At 49.9% G+C, this 6,982-nt stretch overlaps 1 non-coding gene across 1 annotated transcript; it reads right to left on the bottom strand.

The window, feature by feature from the left end:
- Window positions 1-629: 629 nt before the first annotated feature.
- On the bottom strand, window positions 630-732 carry LOC123126890 (U6 spliceosomal RNA). The gene has a single exon (XR_006462099.1). It is a non-coding gene; the product is annotated as a U6 spliceosomal RNA (small nuclear RNA).
- Window positions 733-6,982: the final 6,250 nt, after the last annotated feature.

A 6,982-nucleotide genomic window follows, 5' to 3' on the forward strand; every position in this document is an offset into this window, starting at 1 on the left:
TGCATGTGGGAGTGTCAGAATGCAAAACAGACAACGGAGAAAATTCTCGGATGCATGAGACGAACACGTATGCAAATGAGATGCACATGATGACATGATATGAGATGCATGACATGAACAAAAAGCAAAACGAAAGACAAAACCTGACCACGAAGGGAATATCATAACACATAGCTGAAAATGGCAAGAGTTGGAGTCACAAATATGGAAAGTTACATCCGGGGTGTTACAACAAGTGTCCGAGAGAGTTTTCTCACAGGTCTTAGATGAATTTGTTAGGTGGTAAGATAATCAAATTAGACTAAAGAAACATGTTTTTTGCATTATGACCGAATCATAGTTATGGTTAAGAACAAAGACATTTTTTTGAAGGAATACACTACATCTAGGAGGACTGAAACGGAAGACTAACCCAGGAACGTGTAATAATAGACTAAAAAGGCTAAAAAGTTACTATAGAAAGGTTGTATCTGCAATAACAAAGAAGAGAAAGCGCGTGGGTCTAAATTTAAAAAGGCAGTATTGAGAACCTCTCTGATAGAGAAGGGAAACTAAAGGGCCTTTTTGTAAGAATAGCATCACACGCAAGTGCAAGAAAGAAGGCTCCAGGGACTTGCGTAGAAAATCTCAAAAAATTGGACGATTTCTCGATTTGTGCGTGTCATCCTTGCGCAGGGGCCATGCTAATCTTCTATGTTTCGTTCCAATTTTATCGAATGTCCTTGAAGGGACGATGCTTGGTGCCGCGCTGTACCTTATAAACCAGTGCGACTCTCCCTACTGGCCGATGTGGGACTAAACGAACGAGCGTTTATTTTGCCCACTGCGCTGTCCAGCCAAACCTAGACGCCATCGGGCGCGCGGTAGGCTGCCAGTAGCAAGCTAGATGTCTCTTGATGTGGCCCAAATTAATGGAAGAGCATAACGGGTCGTCATGTTTTTTTATTAGGGAATAACGAACGATGGTTGGACACTAAAAAATACTATAGTTGTTGCCGCACGTGGGGGGAGGGCACATGCATGTTTAGGAACGGAGGGATCAACAAATCTTTTGGGTTCTTCACAATTTATGAAAGGTGGATTATGCAAATCGACAAACCTTTTTAAAAAGCAGACTTGTGCGTGAAGGAGATTAGATGATCAAGTTGTTGCCACACGTACACATTGCAAAGTCCATAGTGCAAAAAGGTTGATGCTAAACTAGCTTACTGTGTCTTTGGTTTGACTAGATATATAAAATGGTATGCAACATATATAATTTTCTACATGAAGATTGAGATTTGACCAGTTGTGACTGTCGGTGTCAAAACCGGCGGATCTCGGGTAGGGGGTCCCGAACTGTGCGTCTAAGGCGGATGGTAACAAGAGGCGGGGGACACAATGTTTACCCAGGTTCGGGCCCTCTCGATGGAGGTAATACCCTACTTCTTGCTTGATTGATCTTGATGATATGAGTATTACAAGAGTTGATCTACCACGAGATCGTAGAAGCTAAACCCTAGAAGCTAGCCTATGGTATGATTGTTGTTGTCCTACGGACTTAACCCTCCAGTTTATATAGGCACCGGAGGGGGCTAGGGTTACACAAAGTCGGTTACAAGGGTGGAGATCTACATATCCGTATTGCCAAGCTTGCCTTCCACGCCAAGGAGAGTCCCATCCGGACACGGGTCGAAGTCTTCAATCTTGTATCTTCATAGTCCAACAGTTCGGCCAAAGGATATAGTCCGGCTGTCCGAGGACCCCCTAATCCAGGACTCCCTCAGTAGCCCCTGAACCAGGCTTCAATGACGATGAGTCTGGCGCGCAGATTATCTTCGGCATTGCAAGGCGGGTTCCTCCTCCGAATACTCCATAGAAGATTTTGAACACAAGGATAGTGTCCGGCTCTGCAAAACAAATTCCACATACCACCGTAGAGAGAATAATATTTCCACAAATCCAATCTGCCGACAGCTTTTCATAATGTGACATACTGTCGTGGTCTGGTCACGACGAACCGTTTTTCCGAGCCTGCCACTGCGTGTTGCGAGGCGGTTTTTATTGGCACGTCCTGTCGAAGCAGAGATCTTGTCCCTTTTTTCATGGGATTCTCATCAATACGGGTATGGGTAACCCAATCGTGCCTGTTGGTATGACTCCTCGATTTAGGTAAGTCCCAAACGGCCACGCGGAGGACGCTTGATATTCATCCTCTTTATAAAGAGGCCTAGGCCTGTCCCCTTCTTCTCGCGCTCAATCGAATCCTTCCCCCACCTCGAGTTCCAACACCCAAGGCTCAGGCTAGGCGCTTCGGACCTACAATCATGTCCGGATCCAACCTTCAAGATCGGTGGGTGCCCTCCTCCGTCACAGAGGAGGACATCAAGAAGCTAAGAGAAGCTAGGTATTTGACCGGCGAAATCTCGCACAGGCTGCCTGCTCGAGGGCAGGCCATTCCCACTCCCGAACCTGGCGAGAGTGTCGTATTCGTCTCCCACTTCCTCCGAGGGCTAGGTTTCAGTCTAGATCCCTTTGTCAGAGGGCTCATGTTCTACGACAGGCTCGATTTCCATGATCTGGTTCCGGATTCCATCCTTCACATCTCGTCGTTCATCGTCGTGTGTGAAGCCTTCCTCCGCATTACCCCACATTTCGGCTTATGGCTCAAGACCTTCAATGTGAAGCCAAAGATGATTGAGGGGCGACACACAGAGTGCGGAGGTGCCGTAATAAGCAAAGGCGCCGGTGTTCCATGGCCAAAGGGTTCCTTCCCGGAGGTGTCCAGTTTATGGCAACGGGAGTGGTTTTATATCACAGCTCCCCGGGGTACTAAGTGGGTAGCTGCCCTGCCTTCCGCTCGCCCCCCGCCACAACTGGCGTAATGGTCAACAAGGGGCTGGACTGGGGGCCAGTAAATGATGTGCCGACATTGCAGAGTCGCATCCGAGATCTCCACGAGAGAGATGTCAACCTTGTTAAGGTAATGCAAGTTATGCTAGTTCGTCGAGCCCTGCCTTGCAAACGTCGACCTCTCCGTATGTGGGAGTTCAACCCGGAAGGACCGCGAACTATTCAGCACTTCTTCGGCATGACGCTCGAAGAGATGTATAGATCGTTCTTCGGATCACAAATAGAGTGTCCGGACACCTCCGAGGATGCGGGTCTGAATGCAATCGTCCAGACACTCAAGTAAGTAATTCCGTGGCCGAACACGCTGTCTTTTAATTTATCACAACATCATTCTGAAAAGCCGCCTTTTGACCAGGACTGGATAAAAAAGGTGAAAATGATCAGGTGTCCGGCCCCCCTTCCCGAGGGCTCACCGGATCCTGTACTAGCCAGGATGCTTGAGCTTGCGCCTTATCAAGCGCCATCAGGGGAAGGTAAAGGGTGGAACAAAGAAGCCGAGAGCGAGCCTCACTCACTATTCATCCAAACCGGGGGAATTAGTGCCTCCGCGAAGGAGGATAACCGGGGGGAAGAATCTAAAATTCCCTCTCCCCAGGGAAGGAAGAGGACCGCCTCTGAAGACTTGGAAGTAATGGTCTCCAAGCGAGTGAAGAATCCTTTGTCGGAGGGTCCTACCCCGGAGGGCATCCTTACCGCACAGTACCCGTAAGGGGACCAGCCCTCTACCGAGCTGTAAGTAAACAAAAGTACTTTATATTAAATATATCCTGCTTCGTTTCCGAGAATGATAACCGAGGTGTGCGTCTTGTAGTTCGGATCGTAGCCCTTCTCGACAGAGTTCGTCTTCGGGGGATCTTCTTCCGGAGATGATGGAGAGCGAAACACCTCCCCGTGCCTCCCCGCCTCGTGAGGCGGGCGACCCTGAGGTGTCATCACGGAGGATTTCTCCTGATCCGCCAAGGCCAGAAGGTAAACCTTCAGCCAACCGAAGTCCAGGGTATTCGGCTCCTAAGGAGAGCCACAGAAAGTGTCCGGAACCGTCCGGTGTGCGATCGAACGCACTGATAAATCTTCTGGAGCAAGCGGCTGTCTCGGAAATGCCTCGTGTGCTAATGGGCACGGTGGTTGAGAGGATTTCATCCGCCAAAAGCAGGTTGCATGAAGCTTTTATGAGTCTGCTGAAAGGCTTTGAGGTACGTGAAGTAATATATATATTTTGGACGATACCACACATGCTAGGTGTGGCCTCTGCAGATAGTAGCCCCTGAGACTCTCGTTGCTGTCGAAAAAGACGACAAATAGAGGATCATAGTCCCAGGTAATAACCGTGCTGCTTTCATGTGCAGGTGGCTGCGGGTCCGGGAGCTGGCCGGACTGGTGAGTTTGCCGAACTGAAGCGGCAACTTGATGCGGCAGATGCCGACATCGTGCTTGTAAACAAGCAGCTTGACGAGGCACAAGGTATGTATTCTCCTAGGATCAATACATATTAAGAGGAGCATGATGCTAGTATCCGTAATATGCTGTGACTGCAGATGGAGCTGTCGCCATGGAGACCCTTCGGGCAGAACTTGCCCGAGCCAAGGAACAAGCCAGGAAGAGTGATGCGGCCGCCCTAAAGGCGGTCAAAGAGCTAAGAGCTGAACAGGCTGCCCATTGCTAGAGCAAAGAGAAAATAGCCAAGATGGCTATTGAGCTGAAAGATGCCGCCGGCCGGTATGAGCTTCTTGAAAAGGAAAGCCAAGCGAAGGCGGCGGAACTGAAGGAGGCCATGGAAGCGGCCAAGGAAACCCGCTCGCAAATCAGAGCGGTGAAGGAGGAACTCCGTCAAGCCGGAGATATTGCGGCTGGGAAGCCCTTTTTTTTGCGGACGAGGTTTGGAGACCCGAAGTATGCCCCTCTGGATAAATTATGGAGTTCTGCAGACGCGTACTTGGATTTAGCAGCGAGTGCTGCTGATGCGACCAAGTTTTTCAAAGATCAGAAGGATCATGTAGTGGAAAGGTTGTTCTGGTCACAGTTCCGCACTCCAACGCGTCCGCTGCTGTTAAGTGAACAAATGGCCAAGTGGGCCGAGCTCCATAGGTTGTCCGGACTTGCTATGAGGTCCGTCGTGGATCACTTTGGTCGGAGGGACCGAGGCCGAATAGTTATTTTGGCCTAGTGCAACAATTCCTTGGTGTTGTGCCGCATATCGACGCTGTGAAGATGTCGGTGTGCATAGAGGGTGCGCGGATGGCTCTTGCCCGTGTCAAGACATACTGGGCAGAGATGGAAGCCACCACTATTGCATCCCAGAGTTCGGCGGTAGGACATACTGGGCAGACATAGAGAGCGTGTCTGTTTTTGTGTGAGAGACTTGTAGGACGGGGTAGAAAGACGAACTTAACCCTGACGGAGGGAGAGAAATACATGAAGTGCGCGTGTGTGATTCCGATGCCCACAGGGAAATGAGATATGTATGCGTGTGAGAGAGATTGCACAATTCATTCACGTATCACTATCTAGCGATCGTGGACGTGCACCGCTTGAACATAAGTCAATATCTACTTCGTATCGTGGCCAATGGTACAATATCGATTCAACACTATAAAGATTGGACACTCACATATCACATTTTTTCTATTTAAATAAACCTTTTCAGTTGTGCATGCCAAAGTTACAGTGATGTTTCTTCAAACAACCAATGTAGCTATCATGTATAAGCACCATTGTTACTCTTGCATTCAAATTCATTAGTCTTGGATGATTTAAGTTTCTATTTTGAAGTAATATATGTAATATTCATATATGAATTCAACGGGTACGCAATTTATGAAATGGAGGCTATGTAATCATATGAGGTAACACTTTTAAGTAGCTGACTACAATATCCATTTCTTTTTGTGCGCCTCTACACTAACACGTCAATGCATTATGTTTAAAGTAAATAACCAATGGCACTAAATTATCTATTTACACGAGAAATACATAGGCTGAGCGTTTGATCCCTTTTTTTGTGAACGCGCCACTACACCCGTACGATTGGCCGCGCCCGTGTGAACGTCCAAGTTATCGGCGCATCATCCCGAGTTATTGTGTTTTTTTCTGGGGTGGACTTCACACCAGTTATTAACTGCTGACGCGTGCCCCGTGTACACAGTCTAGCATGACCTTCCCGCTAGCACGGTCCAAAATTAGTTGAAACTGGATATGAACGATCCCGCGGGCGGCAAAATCTCCCGCCTCCTTCTAAAATTTCTGCCACCTTAGTCTTTAGCATGCGAAATCCCCCTTTTGTCCTTGGTGCACGGAGACCAACAGTTACAATACCGCCCTCATCTACATGATAGGTCGGGGCTGCTTCGGTAACTTCCGGTTCCCCCACTACACGGCACCCCCATTTCCTCTCCCCCTCCCGCAAAAACGACTAACTCCACAGCACCGGAGCATCTTACATCACGCCGTCCGTACTTCATCGCCCTTTCTCCCCTCCCCTCTTGAAACCCTAGACTGCTCATCCACCGGCGTACCATAGCCCATTCACTGCCAGCGGCGTCCACCTCGCCGGATCTGCTTATGCGGCCGCATCTACCCCTCCCACCTCCCCTAGAAACAAGTAGACTGCTCATCCACCACTGTACCACAGCCCATTCAGTGTCGGCCTTGTCCACGGCGCCGGATCTGCTTCGCCGGTACTCTCGTCAACCGTCGCGCATCTGCAGCGGCTCATTCGTACTCCCCACCGGAGACGCTTCGTCCACACCCCCCGGAGCCGCCCCACCGACGCCCCCGTCGACGGCCTCTGATCCTCTTCGCCGACACCTTCCTCAACCCTACCGGAGCCGCTTCGCCGACACCTTCCTCAACCCTACCGGAGCCGCTTCGCCGACACCACCGTCAACCCTACCGGAGTAGCTTTGCCTATACCATTCTCAACCCTACCGGGGCCGCTTTGCCAACTCACAAGTCCACGGCCTCAGATCCGCTTCCTCGCACCCTCATCCAACCTACCGGAGCAGCTTCTGACGCCCTGTCCACGGCCGCAGATCCGCATCGTCGACACCACCCTTAACCCAACCACCGGAGCAGCTTCCGACGCCCCGTCCAC

This window comes from Triticum aestivum, chromosome 5D (assembly GCF_018294505.1).
Source record: "Triticum aestivum cultivar Chinese Spring chromosome 5D, IWGSC CS RefSeq v2.1, whole genome shotgun sequence".
NCBI classification, from domain to species: Eukaryota; Viridiplantae; Streptophyta; class Magnoliopsida; order Poales; family Poaceae; genus Triticum; species Triticum aestivum.